Source organism: Pleurodeles waltl, chromosome 12, assembly GCF_031143425.1.
Source record: "Pleurodeles waltl isolate 20211129_DDA chromosome 12, aPleWal1.hap1.20221129, whole genome shotgun sequence".
Lineage (NCBI taxonomy): Eukaryota > Metazoa > Chordata > Amphibia > Caudata > Salamandridae > Pleurodeles > Pleurodeles waltl.
The window spans coordinates 708,370,025-708,396,870 of NC_090451.1; the positions used below are offsets into that span (position 1 = coordinate 708,370,025).

General features: G+C 46.1%; 1 protein-coding gene across 2 annotated transcripts in view; it reads left to right on the plus strand.

The window, feature by feature from the left end:
* PLD2 (phospholipase D2) overlaps positions 1-26,846 on the plus strand; it is a 205,023-nt gene that overhangs the window by 9,895 nt on the left and 168,282 nt on the right. For both annotated transcript variants that reach the window (XM_069215728.1, XM_069215730.1), the window contains exon 2: positions 23,786-23,871. The gene's annotated coding sequence lies outside the window, so the exon portion shown is untranslated. The remainder of the gene's footprint in view (positions 1-23,785; positions 23,872-26,846) is intronic.

A 26,846-nucleotide genomic window follows, 5' to 3' on the forward strand; every position in this document is an offset into this window, starting at 1 on the left:
CATACATCATGCCTTTTCCAGTGTTTAGCCCACCTACACAGCACTGGTAAACTACCTAAAACATACGAGGCTCGATGTTTTCAGCATGGTTTCGGGACTCATTTATCTTTTTATTTTCTACGCAGCGCGATTGCGCTAGGGTTTACATAGCGCTACCGCGCTTGGTTTTTCCGTTTTCAATTTTAGCACGATCGCGCTGCATTTTACATAGTGCGTTTGTGCTGCATTTCTTTTTCTTTTCATTTGTGTGGCAAGAAAAGTCCGGTTAGGAGTTTACAATGCTAATAGCTCTAAGTCGTGCAGATGTGAGACCGATTGCATTGCAAATGCTTGTTAAACTTTTTGTCTCAGCATTGCTTGTGACTATTGGTACCAGTTTATCATCCAAATATAACAATAAGCACCAGAAAGATGGCCAGTCAACCTTCGCAAAGGGTCTTCCACTGCTCAGCAATCGAGTCGCTTCATTTTTAGTAACTTTAGGAACACTATGCACTAAAAACTAAATGTTTGTGAAAGTCTGCAGATTATGTAGTAGATAATGGATTATGTGGTAAATGTGGCAAATCCATACTTACGCAAAAAACACTTCAGCTGCACAATCACATAATTCCACTGGCCGTGGCTATACCTTTTTCTGGTACATAGGCGCCAATGTCTCTGCAAAGGTTTTGAACACACACTCCCCAGGCGATGTGTAATACCGCCCTCAGTGTAGAACTTAATCAAAATGTTAAAGGTTTCTACTGGTGAGGAAATATCTTTCTCGATGTTAAGTGCCTTACGCAGATGTTTACAGTGTTCCAGGACCCCAGCTATTGTTGGATAAAGTGAATATACCCCAGAAAAAAAGAAGAGGGTTACACAAGTGCGACCGGCTACTCAGTTCGGTTCTGCAGCTGATGAGTAAACCACTAACCACATCTCCTTCTGCCCGGCAATGCCTGCATGTGATGAGTCTGACAGGGTGAATATTGCTTCCTGTGACAGTCGTTATCACATGCAAGACCGCAAAATGGAATCCCCGGTCGTGATAGCGCCTAGACTTGTGCCTTCAGCATCATGTTGCCACCTGGTTGGTTTTCTACCGGCACCAATGGTATTATAATGTCCCACCTGGTACCAAAAAATGTAAAATGATGCCCAAGTGATATTTTTAGCCCTTATCTGTACATACTTCAAACAGCAAATATAAATACAAACCACTTTTAGTCGAGTCCTAGGGCTGTGTTGATGATCCATGACTGATAATCAAAATGAACAAAGACAGACAAGTTAGTTTACAAATGAATATATGCAACTTCTTCTGTAGTTGCATTTAGGATCACGTTTGGCCTTTGCAGACTCTTAAAACAACAACAAATGGTTGGTATTTATCTCTTGCAAAGGTGGCAGCCCTGCCTTGGCACGCCTTACAAGGGGCCAGAGCCTGCTGGATGGTATAGAGTAGTGCCAGGCCAGGCGCAGGGGCATATCTGCTGTGGGGGTGAATGGGATGGAACACCCCCCCCCCCACATCCACAAAAAAACAGTTTGACAAAGCAACGAAATAAAGTGTTTAAAAATAAAACACGCCTGTAGATTTATCAGCCAAGTAAATGAGACTTGTGATATTGACCTGGGCTGACTAACCTGCAAATAGTTTTCAAAATGAGTGTCACAATATTATCTACATAAAATAACACTGTGGATTGAGACCCATGTTTTTCTATACTTTACCACCTCACTGTGTAAATGCCTTTAAACTGATTAGGGTCGTAGTCCCCTCCCAGAAGGCAGCAGGACTTTCTGTTTAAGTGTCTAGGGCCTGTTTAAAGTTTGGCAGATGGGTTACCCTGTCACAGACATGACTGATATCCCGGCTTATGTATTATGATGTCCGTAGTATATAATGGGATCGTAATATGGCGGGCGTGTTATCCTTCACTTTTGACAGAGTAATTCCATCTGCCAAAATCAGGCCCTATGTGCGTTTTTGCAGTTTTATACGTTCTGTAAGGATGCCTTGTACCTAGCCTTCGCGGGAAAGTAAAATATAGTGAGTGTGTTTGTGTTCAGAATCAGATTTCCAAACTCTCATCTCTTCCTAGACTAGGCGTTAAATGCTCAACCGTGCCCTTCAGGAGTACTTGTCAGTCAGTCTGAGTGCAACAGTATCCGAGGCACGTGTGCATAAATAGTCAACACTAGGTAATCACCAGAAAACTGACCAGTTACCTCTGACCTCCCCAGGAACTGGATAGGGGACGGTACATGGGTGCATCAGCACAACTGGACCCTGCCAGGGTCTGGATACCCTCACGGGTGACGAGTAGCGCTCTACAAATCTACTGATTAATTGACAGCTGTGACAATCTACTCAAACACTGACCTACAAATGTAGTATTGGGATCCGCACAGCAACGACTGTGTACTTCAGTCTCAACCTGTAACACCACTGGGAGCCCACAACACTGCAAACTCATTTTTAGTGACAAAAATGGGTCGATGTCATGAAGACTCCTGTTTCAAATTCTAAGTGTTGGTTTATCAGTATAATGCTTTCTGGGACGTGTAATATTGGTTTAGCTTAATGCTATTATAAATCACTCTAAGAAACAATGATTCCTTGAAGGAAAGTTGAACATTGGAAAAGTTATTTCTTTGTGATTTTCAGTCAAATGGTTCCACTGTAACCTCACTGCTGACATATATAGCAATCCACGTGATGACATCAATGATACGTAGGAGCTCTCCGGATCACGTCACTCTTGCCCTGAGGCATCCCCTCATAACCCGGAAGTGAACCTGAATCCTGCATATGGCACTGGAAATACACTTATATTTGTAGCTGATTTTATTTTCTATGCGTACAAATCCTGTATATGAATTAGAATGGCTTGGGGATTTTTCTCTCAAGAAACATACTTTTTCTTATGGCTTTCCTCGTATGTATTCCCTGCACGCATACCCTGTAGTATTTTCTTTTCCCACCAGCTAAGAAGAAGAAAAAACAAAAAAAGTTTGCGCCTTTCAAATCAGAAACATTAGAAGGAAACACACGCTTATCTGACTGGTGCCAGGAAACAGGCGTTTTCACCTCTGAAATAACAAGGCAAGGCTGGGCTTACCCTGCTCAAGTTTTTAATAACACTCAGTCAGCCTCAGATAACCTGTGTCACTCCCCTGGCTGCAAAACCTAAAATAACAGATGATGGACGGAATGCTGAGCAAACGAAACATCCCCCCCCCGCAGATCTGGGTTTAATCAATCTTTTTTTTCCCACCACGCCACCTCAGTTTGGACCCAGCCATAAGCAAATCAGTCTTGACCCAGCTCCCCATGGGAACAGTCCACCCCGAACTGCCAGGCCAGGACCTCCCTGGACTGGAAAGAAGCATCCTGGGACCGGTTTCAGGGTATCACCCCTCATCAGCCAGGTTAGCTTGAATCCAGTGGCGCAGGGAGTAGGGGACCCAAAAAAGTAGAAAGAAGCTCGTCTGAGGTTACATCAGTTTCAATGAAAAACTCAAACCCAGCCAGCAACTGGCTGAGAATTTAGGAGGACATAGTTTGTATTATTCTGGTAGTTTTGATCTCTAAGGTTGAAAATTTGCATATTGGTTTCAACCTCATTGTTTTTAATGTATATCTATTTCATTTAATGCTGCATGCTCGTCTCAAGTGCCTTGAGCCTGTCTCAAAACCGTGATTCCTGGAACATTGACTTTAAAGAGACAGCTACAGTGGTGGTTGCTCCTGTCAATCTGAAGCCAGGGGAATTTCGTGTCTCACAACTCTAAATATTGTAACCACAAATGCAAGCAGACCAAGGGTGGGAGTGCAGAGAGGGCAGTACTGGGAGTGAGTTCAGCCCAGGCCAGTGGTCAACCTGAGAAAGGAACCATTCTTTCAAATGGAGAGAAATAAAGGCTGTGTTGGCAGGTTTAAAGAACATCACAGGAGGTCCAGCTCTAATAGGAATCACAATGATGTACCCGAATCGTCGTTCCGAGACGTGGTCCTGAGCTCTGAGTAAAGTGCGTGGCACATTGTGCCTTGGGCAGAGAACTATCAGCTGTCGCTCAAGGCGGTGCGTACCCGAAGTAAAGGCAATATATCAGTGGTCACCCAAGCAGAATATTTCCCTCCTCAATGGATTTTGTGAGGTCACTTCAGAGGTTCAGGGTATGTTGCAAGAAGTTCCATCAGTGGGTCTCTTTGCCAGTTGCACCATCCACTATTCCTCCATTTTTCAGTTTCATGACCCACTCACTCTGGGAACAGATGCATTGTTGAGTTGGTGGCCAAAAAACATTTTGTTTTCTTTTCCTCTGATTCCTTCAATTCTGCAGCTTATTTTAAAAAAATCATAGAGACGAGGCAGAGGTGACGGCAGTCCTTCTGTTTGGCCAATGAGGCAGTGGTTTCCTCGTTTGCCGAAACTGTCGGTGCAGCAGACTTGGATTCTTCATCTGGACCCTGACCCTATTTGCCAGCCTCCTCCGTCGCCAGGGACCATTCAAAGTCTGACTCTGAGGTGGAGAGGAAAGGCCTTATGAACCGAGGTGTATCCCTACCACTAGCTCTGTCCATTGAAGCATCAAGAAGGCAGTCAGCCGAGAAGTCTTAGAGCGACTACTGGGTTTCTTATGATTGTTAGTGTCAGATGACACTCATGCATTTGCCCCCAAAACGTATTGAACAATTCCCCTGGAAGGGATTTGACAAGGATTTGGCAGTGACAACTTTAAATGTGCAATGGGCAGCTATGGAAGCTTATCATGTTCCCTGGGGTTCTTTACAGTCAACCCATAACTGGGTGTCTAGGATTTTTGAGGGTTTTGATCTAATGAAAACAAAAGTACAAAAATGAGTTCTTTCTTGGGTCCTGAGGCTTTGTCAGCACTCACGAATCCACCTTTCGAACCTCTAAATAAAGACATTTTTGACATTGTCATTCGCTTGAGCAATGCCACAGCGAGACGTCCGGGGGACTGAATGCATTAAGATGTGCTGCTCCTTGTTTGAATATCTTTGAAGATGGATTTCTTCTTTGATTAGGCCGTGATTTTATTCCTAAGTAAATTCAGACTTTCATAAGAATCAAGAAATAATTATTCCTGGCGTAAGTCCCAATCCAGTATCAGAGCTGGAAGCACAGGTGAACCTACTGGAGCTGTACAAATATCTTCTCCGAGCATCACATTTACCTGTTGTGATTTGCTTTTGTGACTTTTGGTTCGGCACAATGGGGTTCCAGATCATTATTGCCCACTAAGTGTGCTTGGACCTAGGGAGTCATTGTTATCATATTCTTAGGTTTGTCGAGAACTTACTGGTAGCATCCGAGCCCATCCACTTGTCGGGTTGCCGGTTCATGGGCTGATGCGGGTGGTCCTCTATTTCTGATACTTGTGCAGCAACCACCTGGGTCACCCATTCATGTTTCCAATTTTTGAGATTGAATTTGTACTTACATTCTGTCTCAAATCATCTTTGTGAGGCGGTGAGCTTCATAAGAAAGGATGAGTTCTGGGCGTTGGCTCCCTTTACTTGTATGAAAGAGACTGGTCGGACAGGAAGGAGAAAGATATGCTTGAGCAGAGAGGGCTGGTCTCGGGGGATGGAGGCTCCTGTAATGTATAAGTACCAGGACAAGGGATGGAGAAACAGAGGGCCACAAGCATGGTGGATATTCCGTCTGCTGTATTACAATCCCATTCTATCCTATGACAATCGTAATAAGGTTTACTAAATGTCTGTCATGATTGTAACAGAGTATTCACTCCGCCAAGATCTAAATTGGGCCCAGAATTATGAAAATTACCGGACGGTGAACTAGACATTATTGCTTTGGGTAGAAATGAGATTCCTACCTCTCTGCGTGCCTGGGCCCCTCCAAACTGTCCAGTACAGAGGTGAGGCTGGAGACAGGTCTCAACCCCGTCACTTGTACTGCGGCTGCAGGCTCCTCGTTGGGTCCCGGTACCAGTGGAGAGGATGGAGATAAAGCAGAACGTGTAGCGTAAGCACCATGGTGCCTTGTACATGAGGTTTTTCCAGTGGTACCCACCATTAATAAGTCAGTCAGTAAACTCCCCAGCACAACACTGTACTGTGTCCTCTCAACACCAGCTTGTGTGTGCTTCAAACATGACGTCACACTGTTGTGCACGTTTGTACTTGTTTATTTGGCTGGCTTTACGTGTCACCAGGGTGCTCCTACGGGTCAGTGACACAGCTTCTCTTCTGAGTATGAATCCAGTTGTCATCAGGTTGGGTGTGGCTGCTGGCAGATACATTTCACTTTGTATATTTCTGTTTTCTTTAAAACCTCACACAGCCTGGTGTTTGTTTGAATATTTTGGACTACTGAACAGGCTTGTACCGGCCACACCCCACTACTTACCTTGTTTCCTGTAGCATGGCTTGTTCCTGCCTGCCAGGCTTGCATGTCCTGTGTCCACCCCTCTCGTGGCTTGGGATCTCACGGTGGCTGTCTAAGTCTACAGACAGCGGCACATTTTGGACCCAAGATTTTGTGGTCTGGTTCGACAGCGGAGGTGTCGCCACACAAATACTTGAGTATCACTAGAGAGTGGCTGTTGGGAGCCAGAAGTACATATTTTGATTGGGCAGAAGTTGTGTGCTTCCACAAAACAAGTGCCTGCCTTTCACATAGCTGTGACCATTGTGCTTCTTTACACTGCTGCCTGAACTTCAACATTTTGAGGTAGACATGACAATGTATGCAATTAAAGTGTCTTATATAACTAGAAAATTGATGGTGTTTTCTCTGGCAGCAGCACAGATGGCTGGAGGGCAGCCACTAACATACATGAATGTTTAAATCTAGCTTGAAAGTTCAGGTGTCATCTGACCTTTTAACCTTCAATAGTCTTGTTCTACAGGTCTTTGCTTCCATGCTATTTACTTGTAATGCGTTAGGTTACCATACAACATTCCTTTAAAGTCAGACTTATTGGCATTTCTACATGCTTGCTAGGTCTGGTTTGACTGGCCAGGTGTCACTTGGCCTTAAGTGATCCGTGGATTAAGCACTGGCAATACTAAGTGGTCTGGATTATGAATGAAAGTGCCTTTTGATTAATTGATGGGTCTAAGAGCTCAGTACTCTATCATTCATATTTGCACTCATTCGTCTATCCACTGACTTATTCTTGCATTCCCCACCTGGCACTATTGCAACAAAACACACGCTCAATGTATACACGAAAAATTAAAAGAACACAAATAGAAAAAAGAAAACACCCTGCCGGCTGAAGATGGCCGCATGTGAATAAACAATAAAACCACACATAGCAGTGCCTGTGCAGGTTACGAAGCTCTTGTAAATAGTTCATCATTGTTTTAATGTTTCAGCATGGCTTTTGTGTTTAGAGCTAACCGGTTGGCCATCTTGGAATGGTAAAAAAACAAGATACACTATGGAGACAGCATTCCTTAATGGCATCCTGGTTTAAAGGAAGTGCCCACATGGGATGCGGTGACTGCAGGTCACATAAGCGGCACGCAAGCGATCCGTTAGCGCTGCCTGGAGAACTCTGGTATCTTTTAAAGAAGTAAAGTAAAAAGAGAAGCTAAGTAATGAAAAAGGAGCTATCAAAGGAGAAAACTGAAAACTGAAATACTAGCCCAACTAGACCTGACACTGAAGCACAGTCATGTGGATGCGCACACGTGATCGTAAAATGCTGTTATTCACAGGGCAGTGGGTCCGGTGACTGAGGTGGATGAACCATTACCAGTGCAGTCGCTGTCAAGGATGAGCCAGAGAGTAAATCGCGCTCAAACAGACCAGTGGCAGAACAGAGCTGACCCAAAGGCCCTTTGTGAATCTCTGTGGATATTCATTTGTATATGTGGACGCATATATTATTTAATGATTATTTTATTACAAGATTCTGGCAGACAGCTCAGAAGGGATTCTAGCAAGGATTACTTCAGAGCAAGTCTTCTCCCCCAGATGTTTCTGATATGCTGTACCGACACAGAAACATTCCCCACTATGGTATCTGACATTTCATGCAAAACAAATCCATCTGTAGGTTTTAATATAAAGAAATAACAATCCACTTTTCCATGCCTATTGACTTTAACATATGTTTTTCACAATCAATTTCTCGTGCCAAATGGCTTTCTTTTAACTTGTCGTCATAAACTATCAGGTTAATAACTTTTATCATTAGCTGGTCAACATAAGCTACGGTGTTTTTCATATGCCTTTCTACCCGGCAATTTTCAGGTATACCGTAATGAAATAACAAATATGTTGAAAATACAGTTGTCACAACAATATAAAATCCCTGCCTACCCATACCTACCAGCCCGCATCCCTGCCTTCACTCTCCTGGGTGGGCAGTGCCACTTTGCTCCTGCCTGGCGGGAGCAGTGAAAACAGCTGCTCCCGCTGGGCGGAGCAACCAAAAGTTGCTGATTCTTACCAGCACTTAGTATGGTGCTGGCTGGGAACTTGGCCGGGGTACTCTGCCCCCCTCCCCCCCCCAACCCATTGCCCCCAATGCAGTTTTTTGAAAGTGCACTGGGTGGGCACCGCAACACCCACCATTAGCCCTCTTGGCCCTGGGGATGGGGTCCCGGGCCTTTGCAAGACTTGGGGAGTGGGACTGCCACTCTGCTCCCCTTCATTTTTAAAAGCAGGCCCCGGGTGATAAGGTCCACAGGGTCACTAGTAGCTCAGGGAGGGGGGCTCTGCGCCCCCTTCCCTTACTAAAAAAAAAAAAAAAAATACATCATGACCTGGGGTATGGGGGTTCCCGGGGCCTGGAAAGGCTCGGGGAGAAGGGCTGGATTCCTTAAAATGATAATATATGGATATCTCAGTGGGCGCTGGGACACTCGCAGTAAATTATTTAAATATGGAGAATATTAAATAAGGATCATGGGGCTCATTTATTAATCACTGCTCCTTCGTAAACACTTTTATATCTGGACGGTTGGATTTCAGGGATTCTAGCGGGGTTGGGTTTACGTATAGTAATAAAATATTACTTAATAGTAAATAATTCCCTAGAAATTCACTGAAAAAGTGATGTTACAGTTAGGTGACAATTTCAGTGACAATGTAACATTTTAAACTAAAGAAAACACTGATGTTCACCAGTTCTAGTTATTGCAATAACTATAGCTTGTGCCCTAACGTAACTATCATTCGTGCCTTCACCATGCACTGCTAATTACCCTGGATATTACATCACTCATGACTTGTTCAGTGACATAATAGATAACATCACTGCAACATTTGAAATGGCGTCATTGATGACAACACTGTGCCTGGCGAGGGTGCAACTTATAGTTACTTTAGGACGCGAGTTACACGTACATGCGGTAACTAGAATTGGTGACTTTTTGTGTTTTTTTTTAATTTAATTTAGAACGTTGTCACTTAAACCTTTTGTTTTTTTCAGTGAGTGTGTGTGTGAATGTTTGTGTGTACGTGTAAAAACGTCTCACTCAGTGAACCATCCAGTATAGAAGTATATGTTTAATTCTCATAATCGCTCCACCAACACGTTTCGACCGCCCAGGGTCTTTCTCAGGGCAGGAAAGACTCTTTTTTTTTTTTTTTTTTTTTTTCTTTTTTTTTTTTTAATATATATCATTCTCAAACTTGCCTTTTAAGAGGCATAATGGGAGAGGTAGTCCAATTTTTTGTTTTAAAAAAGAACAGTTATACCTCATCTTGATTATATCATCAGGAAGGCAACATTTTAAAAAGAAAACTACATTTGCAAAGACTAGCCCGGTCATATGCGTATACTACAACAAAACATGTCACCATGATATTTTCATGAGTCTGTCCTGTTGTGTGAGTTTGTAAATACAACATTTTGATCTATTCTGATATCTGAGGAGTATAAGTTTATTGTCAATGAACAACCTACCACCCCGACAATGTACTTCTTACCAGAGATATACAAGACTTCTGATTGCCCAGATATAACAGTACTCGTGACATGTTCTATGACACCATTGAAAATATCACTAATATTTGCAGTAAGATTATTGATGAGAAAACTGTGCATGGCGAGGGTGCGAGTTATAGTTACCTTAGGGCACGAGTTATGGTTACTTGAGATAACTCTAACTATGATGGCTGAATTTCTCTGGTTTTGTGCGAGTAAACATGAACCTATCTATGATGTCCCAGTAACCATTATTTTTTTCAGTGAACCTGTGCATATATAAATATATATATATACTTTCACTATCCAGAGCACTTCATGTGAATGCATCGTAATGCACACACACTATGTTTGCAGCATGTTTATTAAGCCTCGCACACCCTCACCAACATCTCCTACATGCTGTGGTCCACATCCTTCCAACCACACTCTTCTGAGGCCCCCCTAGGAACCGATTGCAGTAGATTCGGGGCTGGTCAGTGGCTTGAAGCACTATACAAATGCAGCAATACAATAATAATACAATATGAAAATGTATTCCTGATCTGTATGTGACTGAATCCATTACAGTAAACAAATGCCGCGGCTCCTTCCATGATCAGAGGTCTGTGTGAGATGACGTCATGGACTCAGGGGGGAGACAGCTTGCATTTTCATTTTAACAGACTGGGGGTGAATGTTTCAATTGTTCAGCATTCCGTCCAGCATCTGTTCTTTTTGTTCCAAACTGCAAACATATGATCATGTCTCTTAGGCCAGAATTGAATTCCACCGCTCCCAGTACAGGAAAAAGTTCTATTTAAAACTCTGAGAAATATGGAAAATCTATCCTGGCTTAATGTTTCCCCCAAAATCCATTAAAAACTCTGCAAACTGAATTGTAGCTGGTCCTTTTGGCTCCACAAGTGAAATGTTCTCACTTGGAAGCTGTTCATCGCACAATCCTGGTCGGCAGATATGGAATAATGTACCATTACACATAAAATGAATCTCTTTTTTCATGTCATAAAGCTGTAAAACCTTCACCCAATAGGGGTTCTACATGCTTGCAGTCCCCGCAGGCTCATTCAAACAGCCAGGTCTTGAGTGCCCCTCAGAAATCTGGAAGCGAGGGGATGGTACAGAGCTGCATGGGGACTCTATTCCAGGTCTTTTCTGTGATGTCGGAGAATGCACGTTCTCCATTTCTGCTTCAGTGGATGTGGTGTGTGAGTAAACTTCTCAACATTGTGTGAAAGTTCAGGCAGTGGTTGATGTAGGCGGTCCTTGGTTGTGTACAGCACTTAAGAAGCAGTTGCCTCTGACCCCAGCCGAGTGTAGGCGCTTTGTATGTTTCTGTGAGATGCAGCCAGGCTGCCGGTATATAAGTTTCGGTCTTACGTGTGGTGGGGTTGGCAGATTAGCTCCATTATGGTTAAACAAGAGAGGATAGTAAGGCAGAGCGGAATGGCCACCCGTCATACCATCATCCACTTATGCCAAGCGTCTAAGAGTGGTGACAGGAGTACCTCTGCCTCCAAGCACTCATCCTTCGTGACCCATGAATGCATCAAACGAGAGGCAGTGACCCCACTCAGAGGGTCCCGCACGGCAGCACGCGTCTGATGGACTCTGAGGAGTTAAATGCTCATTGACCCTTCATCTGTTGGCAACTTCTCAACTCTTGTTACCAGAAAGCCCAAGATCCTAGCCCAAATGTACTGGCCAACACACTACCCAAAACATATAAATTGCAATGGGGCGTAGCAGGAGCTTTCTGAATGGTCTGCTAAAAGGAGCCACCAGCATCACCCCATAAAAAGAAAGAGGATGATTGAAAATTATAAAAGACGAGTATTACACTAGTTTGAAAGAATGTGCCCAGCAGAGAAATATCCTGCACATCATTGCCACAGTGTAAGCTCGCTCATAGCCCGTCACAAATCTTGTGGCAGAAAATATAATGTACATTCCCATCATTGTTTATCTCACCAAGCAATAGCTATTTTTTATTTGAATTGCAAGAAAATATGAATTCATGTATTGGTTCTGTGGCTATCTTACTTCAGTGGGACAAATGTATGCACATTTGTGGATGTTCTATTGTTATTCTACATGAATAATTGATTATTAAGTAACATTAAAAATAAACTTACTTCTAAGCTGTAAAGAGAGGAGTGTGACGATTAGTTCATCCGGGCCTCCTGTCATTCATGACTTTCACCACACTTAGCAGATCCCTGGTGAGTAAACTACTTTGTTATTCTGTGAAAGAGAGCGGTCCACAATGAATCAAATGACCCCCTCCCCCCCACAAAAATAATTTCCTAATACAAGGATCTATGGTCGGGAAGCTGGAACTCTCTCTCTGCTTTACTCAGAATTAATGTCACGGACAAGGAGACCCTCGACTCTTAGGAGCTGAGCCTTTTATGGCACTCAAGCTATTGTTCTCAGTCACTGCCCATCATGGGGTCTGGCACTAGGTTTGGATATCTTTCATGCCAATCTCAGGCCACCATCTTGTCATTGTCATCGGTTTCCTTCTATACTCCTAGCATTGATGATCACTGGCCAGCGCTGATATTCTCATCTCGCTACTGATGGTCCCTTTGCTTCTACACATTCCATCGTCCAAGGAGAGAGAGACGGAAAGAGTCCAGTAGTACATCGTGCAGGATTAATCTCTCAATCTCGATGTAAGGTGAACACATTTTTGTGCTTAGAATGGAACTTACCAGCTGCGTTAATCAGCACATTGAAAATAGTACGTATTTGGTAGAAGCCAAATGCATTGTTGGATATCGCTGATCACTTCCTACTCTGCTTTCCGCTCCGCTTCTACACCTTAAATAGAACTGGGAAGTCAACTGCACTGTTATTCCTCTTTAACAATGCTTAGAACAGACAATATGTTTGTTGTCTACGTTATGCATTTGGCACTGAGTTTGAGGGGTCAACCAGCACTTACAAAGCTTCTCTTTACCCCACAAATTCAGTTGCTAGATCGGTGGTACATCTCTGGGGACTGATTTTGCACCTAGCTATTCAAAATAATTTGTTCACCACTTTGAATAGAAGTGTTTCCTGGGCAAAAAACAAAGTGGTCAAAAGTAAGTTGGAATAGTTAGACGCAAAATCAGCGCCCAGGGATGTGCCACCAATCTAGCCACTGGCTTTGTGCTCTAAAGAGAACCTCTGTGAGTGCTGGTCCCAGGACCATATGCTTGATAGGGAGATTGAATAGAAGTGTTTCCTTGGGGAACAAAACAAACTCCCTAAGAAACGTGGCCCTGAAGATGCTCTACGGTACGAGTGACATTAGAGATCGAAACGTTGATGTCTGCGCCACTCCTGGTTTATAAGTCTTCGACTCCCCTGGTTAATTTAAAACATGTAGTGGACTTACTCTAGAAATATTCCTGGGGTACAGGGAGTGTGGAAATAAAGGCTGTTGCATGTCATTTTTTTAAAACACAACATGTAAGTACCTGTAAATAAACTGCACATATGTTTCAAAATATACCAGCTATTAGGAAAGCATAAATACGAACATTTTTTGTGCTTCTCAAGTGTGATGGAAACAAAGATTTTAATAGGATGACAAATGTACACCCTGTGTGATGTGATAATTAAATGTTTTATCCGATTTACATATGTGTGTGCGGTTTTAGCGTTAAAACTATAGGTCTGTAAACGACTGCAGTACCCCTCCGCCCTTCAGTCTCCCCAAAATCCACCAGCAGCTACATACCACACCCTCGCCACGCGCCTGCTGAACACCTCTTCTCCGCTAGCTGTGTGTGCGCATTGGGAGTTTCCACGGCCCCTGTGACTTCAGGGGAGCCCCCCACCCCAGTAGTGTAGCAAGGACACCTTGGGTCCTGGTGCGAGCAGGGGGAGTGGCCCCTTTCACTGCGGTTGGGATAGCAACCTTCAGACTTGTCAGGGTTCAACGGGCCCCTCTAGACTCTGGACCTTGGTGCCACTGCACCTGCTGCACTGATTGTAGCTAGGCTTCTGTCCCTTTCTGATGGTTGATACTGGTCCGTTGACTAGAGCCCAGCCCTGGAATGCCCTGACCCCCAGAGCTCTGGGTCAGTTAAATTGACTGTCCAGAGTGTCCCCTCCAAGCTGCGAGTGAACTGGGGTTCTTGAGCCACGCAGGCGCGGGGGGCACTGAAGGGACTCCTCAAACAGGGTGAAGGGCCCAGAGCGGTGCAAACGTGTTCCGACTACCAAACCACGAGTACACTGGACAAACAATGTGAGAGGTCCCAGTCAAGCCTGTGTAACTTGAAGGGTAAGTCGGCTAACACAGGGTCACTTCGCGTTCAAGCGCTATGGTTGACCGAATGTGGTTTCTGCTGCCCTGATGCTGAACTGAGCCCCTCCCAGACCTCCTTCTCTAGGCAAACAAGCGCCTCCTATCTCGGCAGCACCCGAGGCCTGCTTGCCACTTACTCGACAAAATCTGATGGTCGCAGATGTGTTAAATCCCCGAGCGCCTCCCTCTGTAGCGCCTCGACGCCGCAGCTGCGCTCTGGAGCTGTGTTCAGAGAAGCTCCTAAGTCCCATCCTTGGGCACGAGGTTCATAGAGGCCGTGATGTGATCGGCCTTCCTCTGCCACCCCTGCCAGGCCCGGGGGGGGGGTCTCGGTTCGCGTTCTGCGCTAGGAAGCTCCCACGAAGACGTGTAAGCGCTATATAAAAGCACGCCTGACATATACAATACACCTGTGTGAGCCTTGTCCAGTTGTGCCGGCTCTGTCCACCCCTACCATCGGGGTGGGGCTGGAGCTGACATGGGTGGGCCTCAGTTTAAAAAAACTTGTTTTTACATTATTTTCCTCCTTCTAGCTACTGTTAGAAGCCTCGAACTCAAGGTTACACCGAGGACTCCTGTCGCCAAGGGGCTTGGTTTAAGAGCCAGATGCATGCTGGGACCTGTAGTCTTGGCGCACTACGGTTGATGCATTCCTGCCGCCTCCCCTGAAAGCACTGGTTTGTAAATGCAACACCCAGGTGAAGGGCTTGTTTCCTTGGAGGTTTGACCTCACCCCCCACCAGACTTGAGGAGGCCCCCTCACTGCGCCCCTGAGAAGGGCATGTTTCATGCGTGGCTCCCCCCACACCCTCACTCCCTCCCCTCTTGCGACCTCCTCCCTTTCCCTCTTCGGCCCCCCTCCTTTTCCCTCTTCCGACCCCCCACCCTTTGCACCCCCCCCCCACACTCTTCCTCCCCAGTGACAACCAGGCCTCTGGGCCTCGCGGAGATGACATCACCCCCGTTCCTGCACGAGAAGCATCTTAAGCGCCTTGAGCCCGCCGGCTCCTCACAAGTGCTTGTAAAATGAGCATTTCCCATGTTCCGCCTGTCCTGAGCCTTGCAGGTGCCCACCCTCTTCTGCAAATAACCATCCTGTTGTGTCAGTGCCATCTGCACAGCGCACACTCATCTTCCGGTGGCCTTGCGGCGCTTTCTGCAGTCAGAGTGACCTCCCAACAGGGCTTCGAGGTGTCCACCACAGCCTGGAGTCTTATCCAACTGGGTATGGTGAGCTACAGGTCCTGTGGTGCTGTGCTCCAGGTCCTGTGGTGCTGTGCTCCAGGTCTTGTGGTGGCGTGCTCCAGGTCTTGTGGTGGCGTGCTCCAGGTCTTGTGTTGGCGTGCTCCAGGTCTTGTGGTGCTGTGCTACAGGTCTTGTGGTGCTGTGTTACAGGTCTTGTGGTGCTGTGCTACAGGTCTTGTGGTGCTGTGCTACAGGTCTTGTGGTGCTGTGCTACAGGTCTTGTGGTGCTGTGCTACAGGTCTTGTGGTGCTGTGCTACAGGTCTTGTGGTGCTGTGCTACAGGTCTTGTGGTGCTGTGCTACAGGTCTTGTGGTGCTGTATTACCGGTCTTGCGGTGCCGTGCAACAGGTCTTGCGGTGCCGTGCAACAGGTCTTGCGGTGCCGTGCAACAGGTCTTGCGGTGCCGTGCAACAGGTCTTGCGGTGCCGTGCAACAGGTCTTGCGGTGCCGTGCAACAGGTCTTGCGGTGCCGTGCAACAGGTCTTGCGGTGCCGTGCAACAGGTCTTGCGGTGCCGTGCAACAGGTCTTGCGGTGCCGTGCAACAGGTCTTGCGGTGCCGTGCAACAGGTCTTGCGGTGCCGTGCAACAGGTCTTGTGGTGCCGTGCAACAGGTCTTGTGGTGCCGTGCAACAGGTCTTGTGGTGCTGTGCAACAGGTCTTGTGATGCTGTGCAACAGGTCTTGTGATGCTGTGCAACAGGTCTTGTGATGCTGTGATGGAGGTCTAGTGATGCTGTGATGGAGGTCTTGTGGTGCTGTGCTACACGTCTTGTGGTGCTGTATTACAGGTCTTGTGGTGCTGTATTACAGGTCTTGTGGTGCTGTATTACAGGTCTTGTGATGCTGTGTTAAAGGTCTTTTGGTGCTGTGCAACAGGTCTTGAGGTGCTGTATTACCGGTCTAGTGGTGCTTTGCAACAGGTATTGTGGTGCTGTGCTACAGGTCTAGTGATGCTGTATTACTGGTCTTGAGGTGCTGTGCAACTGGTCTTGTGGTGCTGTGTTACAGATCTTGAGGTGCTGTATTACCGGTCTTGTGGTGCTGTGCTGCAGGTCTTGTGATGCTGTGCTACAGCTCTTGTGGTGCTGTGCTACAGTGTAATATGCTGTGTTTCGGATGTTGTGTTCCAAGTGTTATTGATTAATCTGCAGGTGTGTGGTGGTGTCTGTGTGCGGAATCTGACGGCAATGGCACCCTTTAGCCTGTGGTGGGAGATAACAGCAATGGATTTCTGGACACGTGCGGGTGATATTTCTTTTAGTTGGAGATGTGTGGGTGACACGTCTGTTAGGGGTTTGTGGTGGTATTTCTGTTATCTGGAGACCCGTTGGTGCCATTTCCTTGTGGCGTGTGCTGCGGGGGTGTGACAGGCGACCAGTATGTGTGCGGGGCTAGCTATACGTCAGTTACTCTGCCCCACACGCTCCTTTGAGTGCTGGTGTGTGGGGTACCCTGGTGGGGTGTGTTGCTGTAACTGTAGGCCTGGGAGGACACTACTGGAAACCAAAATGGGCCTCAGCGCCCAGATAGACAGGAGGCCGAGTCTGCACTCAGTGGGGGGTCGCTTGTATGCGTGTAAGCCCCCGCGACCTGCAGCACACCTGTGCAGTGTCAGAGCGGGGGGATCTAACTTTAGGGTTGTCCAACCCTGTTCTGTGGGAATGATGTGAGGTGTCTGGGATCACAACTCCAGGCACCCGCTGTTGTGTAACGGGCGGAGGCTCTGCCCACACACCTGGTGGTGCCCTGAGTGCTGGGTGTGGCTTTCTGTCTGGAGTGTGCCATCGGGTGTTGTGTGTCTGTTCTTCAGTGTACATGTTTGCCTTTTGATCGATTTTAGGGTGCTCACATAACCTGGGGCGCACACCGGGAGATAAAACGCGTATTTGTGATTAAATCCCAAAGTACGCTCTTGTGATTCGCTTTCGTCCCTGGCTCAGTCCCCGTGTTTTTGTTCTGCTGCGTTTCCCGTCCGGGCAGACGCGGTGCCAAGGCCTCCTGGCAGCCCTCCCGTGGACCGGTGCCACCCGCCGCCCAGTTCCTGTTCGGGCTTCTGGGAGCAGAGCCTGGCCGGGGTCCAGCCCGCACTCTGGGAATGTGAGAGAATCTGCATCCTGCCTTCACATCCCGAGCGCTGCGTCCCGCCCGGGTCCGGGGGTGCGGGTAGGGCGTCAGCACAGGGCGCCCCGCGATGGCCCTTTAGAACCAGCCCGAGGCCAATGAGTCGCGCCTGCTGCATACCAAGTGCGCGGTTTCTTCTGCGTTCAGCCCATTTGAAAGTCTGTGTTTGTGCAATGTGATAACCTGGACGGTTTCCTTCCTCACAAAGTGTGCACCAGGCAGCACAGAGCGAGCAGGCTGTCGCTAAGGAAGCGGGGCGCACACTCTGACGCACAGCCACAACTAGCGCCAGGGCGCCCAGTTTCTGGGCCCCGCTGATGCGCCTTAGAACTAGAGCCAGCCTGAACCGCCACCGGCACCCCATCCAGGGGCGCCCCCTCCGCTATGGCAGAGGAGCGTCCTCCCGCTGCTGAAAGCAGAAAAATAAAGCATTAATAAAAATATTTTATTATCACTTTAGTTTTCTGCTTAGTGAGGATAGGGGCGGGGCCAGCCATCCCCACACCACCATGGAGGAGGAGTAGTACGTGCACTTCTAAGTGTGCATGTCCGTTTTGCTGGCTGTCTGAGGCTGGCCAAATTGACATGCGCACTTACAACTCTCCGCAAGACTGTGCTACACATCCAGGTGGAGACAAGCGCAGGCTTCCATTCCCCCCATAGCGGCATTTCTGCATGCTCAGGCCAATTGAGTGGGGGGAGAGAGGAGGCAAGAAGAATCGAGGCGGCGGGAGAGGCGGAACAATGAGGCAGAAGGTAGGCTTTTTTTTTATTTTTATTATTGTCCCCCCCACCTAGCAGCAGCCGCTACTGGCCCAGTGCACTCAGTTTACGCACTCCCCGAGCCCCGGAGGCAGAAGATGTACGGCCGTCAGCTGCAGGCCGCCACCACAGGACATCCATCCACCTGACAGAGGGTTGTGATGGTTGTGAATTAAATGAGGCAGCAGGAGGTCCACCTGTGTTCACAGGTCAGCACCTGGACGAGCAGCGACTGGCGCCTGAGCACAAACATCCCCAGACCACCTCAGCTCACCTAAATGACCCTTAGCTTAGCTGCATCACGCAGGTGATGGCTCGTTGATGTGTGTCAGCAGGGGTCAGACGGTGAAGGGAGGGGGGAAGGGGTGATCGCCTGCTGTATGATAATGAAGGACTAAAAACACTTTAAACTGGCAAATCAGCAGGAAATGACCAGGCAGGGACAAGACTGGACCACGATGGGAAGGCGCTGGTGTTGTCATAAACTTAATGCACACAGCTCCGTAAGCCCCTCAGAATAGTGGTGCCCTGGGCCCAGCTCGCCCCTGCTGAAGGCCAGACTTGCTCAGAAGGCATCCTTCCCCCGGATGTGCAGCGGCAGCTTGTGGAGAGTAGAAGCACTGGGGCAGAAGTCTGAGAGCAGCTGTACATGCGAGCCTGAGCTCTAAGGGGGACAAAGCGTTTTCAAAAATGGACTTAAATTGTGCATTTTACAACATAAATAGCAAAAAATCTTGTTACCAACAAACCAAAATATAGTATACTATCTGCTTTGTTTGTAAAATGCCCTACAATCCACAAGCCACCCAAACACCCACCAATAGATGCATATCCCTCCCCTCGGGCTTCATCTGCTCTCCCATAGGCTACATCTCCTGTCTCAGCCACATCTGCACCATGGACCCCATCTCCACCATAAACCACATCTGACTGCATCTCCATAGACCATATCTCCACTGTAGACCACCTCCAACCACATCACCATACCTGACATTTCCACCACAAACCACATCACCATGGACCACACGTCCACCACAGATCACATTACCATGGACCACATTTCCACTACAGACCACATCCAACCACATCGCCATACGTGGCTTCTCCACCATAAACCACATCGCCATGGACCACACGCCCACCACAGACCAAATTACCATGGACCACATGTCCAACACAGACCACATCCAACCACATCGCCATACGTGGCTTCTCCACCATAAACCACATCGCCATGGACCAGACGCCCACCACAGACCAAATTACCATAGACCAAATCTCCACCATACACCACATCCAACCACATTACCATACCCAACATCTCCACCATAAATCACATCACCATGGACCACACGTCCACCACAGACCACATTACCATGGACCACATGTCCACCAATGACCACATTGGCATATGTGGCTTCTCCACCATAAACCGCATCACCATGGACCACACATCCACCACAGGCCACATCTGACCATGGACCACATCAACATAAACCACATGTCTATCATAGGCCACATTTACACATAGACCCCCATCTCCACTATAAACCACATCTGACTGCATCTCCATAGACCGTATCTCCACTGTAGACCACATCCAGCCACATCACCATACCCAGCATCTCCACCATAAACCACACCACCATGGACCACACGTCCACCACAGACCACATCTGATCACACCACTACCACTAACCACATTTACAATATAGATCTCATAATACCAAATCACAATAAACAACTTACAACATCACTATAGATGACATCGCCACAACAGATAATACTTACAATATAGACCAAGTCCAAGTATGTCACCATAGACTTCTCTACCACAGACCGCATCTCTGCCGCAAAACATGCCACGTTTTACATTTTCCACTCCCCACACTTCCCACCACGAACCATTTATACCCACACAGACCACTCCTCCCTCATCTGCGTCACACATCTCCTACTTCAGGCCACATCTGCACAAGTGACCACATCTCCCACCATGGAGGCCACATTTCCCATCCCTGACCACTGTCTGGAGAGCCACAGAATGAGTATGGGCCTTCGACAGAGACTACAAAACCAGTGACCGCTACCTGTGAGGCTCAGGAGGGACAGAAGCAGGTTGCCACTGTAGAGGCACGAGGAGGTAGGCAGCTGAGGAGGCAGGGACACAAGCTGAGAAGAGGAAGGGTCAGTGAGGGTATGTGCATAAGTCTGGAGCACAATTAAGGAATCACATGGGGCAAGGGTACATAACCACAGGGGAACATTAACTTCTGATAGGGAAAAAGGGTGCATGATTGACAAGCCCAGAAGCACCACTATCTGTTCTGTTGCACTGCCTACAGCTAGTGCAGTATGTCAGATATGATTGTGACTGTGTGAGGCCAAGCTGTAACAGCCATCACATGGGACATGTGCAATACGGCTAGTGGAGCCCTGCACCGCCGCCAAGGTGCTATTACAGAGTTTACATCGAAACAATAAATCCCTGCGGGTGATAGTTTCCATGAAAAAACACTAACATCTAAAGCACTTACTTGAGCAAGGCAGTAGGTCGGCGCCTGGCGCCCCCTATAGACAAGCTACAGAGTGGACCGGCGAATTTGCGGCCATGGCGAACCTTAACTTTGGGTTTGCCCATATTCGAGAGAAGATGTATAGTACCCAAGGGAGGGAACTGTTAACTTGGAAACAAAGTCTATATATATATATATATAAAATATTTGTAGGCACCTTTCATTATAGTAATCATTTTCTATATGCCTCTTTTTTAAATACAGCTTTCTGCCTTTTCTCAATAATGGATCCAGTCCAGCCCAAATAACTATTTTTTGGTAAGCGTTTCATGAGTCTGCACCCTCGTTACTGATTGATTTTATTTTTATATTATTTAAGGATTCCTTTCATTTTTTTTCCAGATCCCATGACTCGATGGTCATTATTTCAAGACGCAGCTGTAGGGCCCTCACCATTCGATTCCATTTATCCTTGCATTGCCATATTCAGTTTGAATGATACACTGTGAAATTTGGATAAAACATTTACTTTTTAATATGTTAGATCCCCAGCTTACTCTTGGTCCTGATGAGACCCTTACATCCACATTAAGGGTCGAAACGTCATTGACAGCTCCCTACACAGACCCCTTGTTCTTCCTTTGTGTTGGTCTATGAACTTTACATAACTGTTTTTAAAAAAAAAAAAATCCTGAAGGCTGTTTTGACAGACAATGATGCACCTATGAATTAATGTTGATAATATTAGTGCACTATTTCTGTCCTTTTCTTTTTGATGTTGCTTTTTTGCACTAGGCTACTTTTTTTTTTTTTTTTGAATGGTCTGAAATTCTCTCACAAAGTATTTAAAAATGTTTAAAAAATATTTTTGTATTTGTCCAGTAATGGTACCATGACAGATTCCTGTAAAAATCTGTCTAGAAGAAAGTATCTTAAGGTTGATGAATTCTTTAGCAAAACATTGGTTTGCTCCAAACGTCAACATTTCTTTGTGAATGAGCTTCACGTGAATGTGTGCTCCTCCCGCTCTAGCGACAAGCCGCGACTGCATATGCGTCATTGGCTGTAGGGAGCCTGGGAAGCCGCGTGGTTCCGGCCACCATTGAGGAGCGCTCCTATCCATGGCACCCGCCACCCCAGGGAGAACTATGCTCTCTGGTGACTAGTCAAGCTTTGTCCCAGCGCTGGGGGCCCCCTCCTGTTGCAGTTTCCTCTTGTGTGCAGTGGTCTGAGAGACAGTCAGATGTCCTACAAATCCTCCCTTTGTACGTTTGGACCGGGGACTGAGGTCACCACCAGTGGGCTCAGCGGTTGGCATTCTTCTCTTTGATGGCAGATGCCATGACTGGCTGCCAGGGTATTATCTGGTACTAATAGGATTAGTCCCCTGCCGCCCGGCCCTTCACGCAGCTGGAGAACCCCCTAACAGATGAGAGCGGATGAGAGTGACCCCTGTGGGTAGGGCTGAAGTGGTGTCAGTCGCAACTAGTGATGGGTGATCAGCTCCGCCATGACCTGCCTCTTTTTTTTCTTCTTTTTTTTATTTTTAAATATCCATCTACAACACTGGTTCCCATCCTGACCCCCCCCCCCCTCCCCCTCCCAGTGGTCCCTGACACATTCCCAGGGGGTCTGCAGGCATCTCAAGGCCTGGGCTGACAGAAAGGCACTTCTCCAGCTGGGGTCTCTCAGCAGACACACATGCACGTTTTTTTTATTTATTACTTCATTTGTGCAGTAGTTATAAAAGCACTGCAAAGTTCCTTGTACATCCTACATCTTTGGACAAAAATAAAAGCATCAAAATAACTCTGGTGATTAATGTACCTGCTGGAGAGAGATGGGAGATTTGTCTAGTGAAAGTTTTGACTCCTCTAAGGTAGCACAGATGGTTAATATGCCTGCTGCAAAGAGCAGTATTTTATGTGCATAGCACAGTGGGTTTCTGCTTTTGTCACAGGCATTCTGGTGTTACTTGCACTGCATAAATTACATTTGTAATTTAGCACAGTGAGCTATAACCCTCCATCAAAGCACTGCATGCAAACTGCATGCCACAATTAAGAAAGTTAGTTATTTTTCTCCAGGCTTTCATTATCCTTATGCTTCTAAAAAAAATAACATTTGTTTGCCTACAAATACATATTTATTATTAAAGTTAAGGCTAACCACTGTTACGTTCTAAATCCTGAGTTTGTGCTTCTCCAGTCCAAGCACTCTTTAAAAATGCCTATCAGTGTGGATGACGTGAATCGTACACCTTGTAGTCCCTTGTAAAGTGCTCTGACACCCTACGCTGGTATGAGAGGTGCTATAAAACACATGAATTACATGTGACAGGCAATGGAGAGATGAGACACACTTAAGGTTTTACTTCCTTTCCCCACAACATATTTATGTGCAAAAGCTTTCTCAAATCTTATGTACCTAAAAAATAAAAACAGAAAACACTTGCAAAACGTAGGATCGGAGGAAATGTAGAACGTGAGGAATCGGCTTTCCTAAATAAAACCAAACATTGAAAAGTTAGTCGCTGAGGTGCAGCGCCAACCTTCCCATCAAAATGTTTTGATTTTTGCATATTTTTTTCAATATAAAATAATAATATCTTTAGTAATTGAAGTATTTGTATGGAGTGTACTTGTTTGTGTATTTTTTGTGAATTACTGTTTTAAAATTTGAAATTCAAATCCTATAAATTGTGGGGGTCCTCAGGAGTCAAACGGTTAGGAACGACTGATAAGTCCACCCAGGAACAGACCACGTGGAGTTGCACAATAGGGTGCGGGCATTGAGTAGTTAAAGGGTTTGCTGGGAATTTTCATTCAGGTTGTGGTTTGAGTGAAAGCGCTTGTGAGGCGTCACCAGTGTGGTTCTTTTTCATTTTTTGCTATTTTCTTTTTAGCAATTCTGGCTGTACCAGTGGACAACAGCGAAGGAGAAATGAATGATGTGCACTGGGCAGAAATAGGAGCGACCACTGCTTGAAAGGTCAGTCCAGATCGATACTCATTTGCTTCATTTATGACATTAAGACTCTCCACCACCTTCTCAGTCTGGTATGATATCCCATCCAACCCACCAAGTAGACTTTGTGGTTATGGTTAAGTGCCTTCTCAGTCCATCATAATATCCCACTCACTTGAGTCTGTAGTTATGGTTAAGTGCCTTCTCAGTCCATCATAATATCCCACTCGCTTGAGTCTGTAGTTATGGTTAAGTGCCTTCTCAGACCTGCATGATATCGCACCCAACCTGCAGAACTGAGTCTGTACTTAAGTTTAATTGAGATGCCTTCTTGGTCAGGCATGATATCCCGCAGACGTGAGTCTGTAGTTATGGGTAGGTGAGATGCCTTCTTGGTCTCGCATGATAGCCCACCGATTTGAGTCTGTAGTTATGGTTATGTGAGGTGCATTCCAGTTCCAGTATGATATCCCACCTGATCCGCCGACTTGAGTTTGTAGTTCTGGTCAGGTGAGGTGAGAGTTTCCAATGAAAAGCCATTGTTCCACTTATAACTTTGGCACTGTTTGAAAATCCGGAATAGACATTCAATGAAAAGCAAATTCCTACAATTCTTGCATGGTAAGTTGTGGGCTGATAAGAATAGGGGGAAGTTATAAGTGTGAGGGATCAAAAAATATAATTTCTAATTTTAATTGCCATGTGAAGCTTTTTTTCTGTTACTAAAACAGTTGCTGAAATCAGTTGCACCAAACTTCATATGAAACAATAACTTTACCTGGTTGCATGATAACTTAATTCAATTGAATTTCAGCAAAAAGTAACAAAAATAAATTGACTTGCTTTCGGATGATTAAAAAATCCACAGCCCCGGGTTCAAGGACAGCAGACCCAATTTAAAAAAATAAAGCTGTACTGTTTAACAATGGAGATTTTTCTCCTGTCACCCTTTTCGGGGTTGTAAGCTGAGTTCATGGCCTTGCGAAGTCTGTCTGATTGGCTGAACATGGGCCTGCACGGTCTGTCTGATTGGCTGACCATTACTGTTTGCAGGACACAGTCCCTGTATCCTAAAAAAAAAAAAAAAGGTCAGATAAGTGGGCAGGGTGAGCACACACTGGAAGGGCCCCTGAGGCTTTTGATATAAAGCAAGCATTGGCAAAGCCAATAGGTCCCGCCAATGCAAGATGTATTGGCTTTGCCAGTGTTCATTACACATGTTGGACAGCGTGTCTGCTGTGCAACATGGCTGAAAGTAAAGGAAACAAGCATTTTTAATGCTACGGGGCTCGCATTTGCTCGAGTTACAGCTATTTGCGTTGTAAACTCCTAACTACACATTTCTTGACACAAATAAAAAAAAAAAAAGCAGTGCAATTGCGCTATGTAAACCCCAGCACGATCGTGCTGCAGGGAAAATAAACAGATAAAGTAGTCCGGAAACCCGGCCTGAAAACATCGAGCCTCGAATGGTTTCATTATTTACCAGTGCTGTGTAGGTGGGCTAAACACCGTAAAAGGCATGCCGTATCCGTGTCTTTAATAAATGAAAGCAAGCAGATTTTAAAGAGCAAGCCCAGGAACCAATGAAAGTGACTGACGTGACCCGGGTGTGGTTTGAAGCCCAAAGAGAGATTACATCATGGACAGAGCGCTTTGTGCTCGCTCATAAAAATAGTACTGTGACACTTTTGCGTCTTAGTGGTTTTATTTTTTACTTTCAGATGCGCCGCTGTTCAGGATGTATAATAACAATATTGACAAAGCCAGTAGAGCTCGCATAGGCGAGACCTATTGACTTTGCCAATGCTTGTTACTCTTGATGGTCATCTACCCAATGCAACCCCAATGAAAAAGTCAAGGTGCACCCCTTAAGCTAGCAAATACCCGCTACAGTTCCTACGGCGTTTTCCCCTCACACTCTGGGTACTTCATGAACCAGAGAGACATAGACCCTAGCAGAGCACTGAAAGGATCGAAAGAAATGCAGGTGGGTAATGTCTTTCCTGATTTAAACATTGCACGACATAGAAGAAAGACCATCACAGCCAGTACCTAACAGGCGGCAGCCGTGTGGGAATTACAATGATCCATTCCTGCTGGATGTAGATATGCAAAACCCGTCAAATAGTTTTAAAGCAGATTCATTATTCTTAAATTATATACAAAACCGTACTGCTTTTTCAATTTTAGAATAAATTATGGTTTATGAAACCATTCTATTCTTTTTATCTAAAATATAATTTTTAAACGATTCCAGTAGAACTAAAGCTATGCCATATCTTAAGTGGTAATCAGTGAATTGTTAAACAGCTATGCATTTTTGCTAAATGCTAGTGAAAGAAACGTTTCTTGCATCTCAGCCCTCTCTTTCACATCACTGATGTGTAAATTACGTTTATCTAACCGATGGCTGTCGTAGACACCAGACATCCCGAGAGAAACAAAAAAAAAAGCGCAAGCTCTGTGGCGGTAGCAGCCGGTGGGGGAAGTGGGTAAGAAATAGTGCCTCACTCACATCAGGAGCAGCGGGTGGGCACGGATTAGCTTTAATCAATCAGCGATTGGCCCCTGCGCAACAAGAATAATGGAAAATTACGTTTTGCATGCACTGGTCCATTACGCAGCTGGTAAAGAGAAGTGACGTGAAGACAACAAATGGTAAGCAACGGGCGGGCTCAAAGCCCTTTTCTGTGTACAAGAGTGTCTTGCAAGCAAGCCCCATGGGCCTGCACATGCCCTCACATATTCGACCCGAAAAAGGTTGCTCATGTCACACGGTTGGCAAACCTGGCTGACAGGTTTCAGACTATCGACAACTCAGTTGTAATTCAAAGTGTTCAGACTCTGAAACAAGATCGCAAACCCCAGGAATCTCCCCGATCCCGGTTGGTTCCACTCCTGTAGGACATGGGATTTAAACAGATCATTTGGGTATGTTGTGAGTCCCTGGGCTCAATTTAAAATCCATGAACTCTCCTCATATTTGGTCACCAATA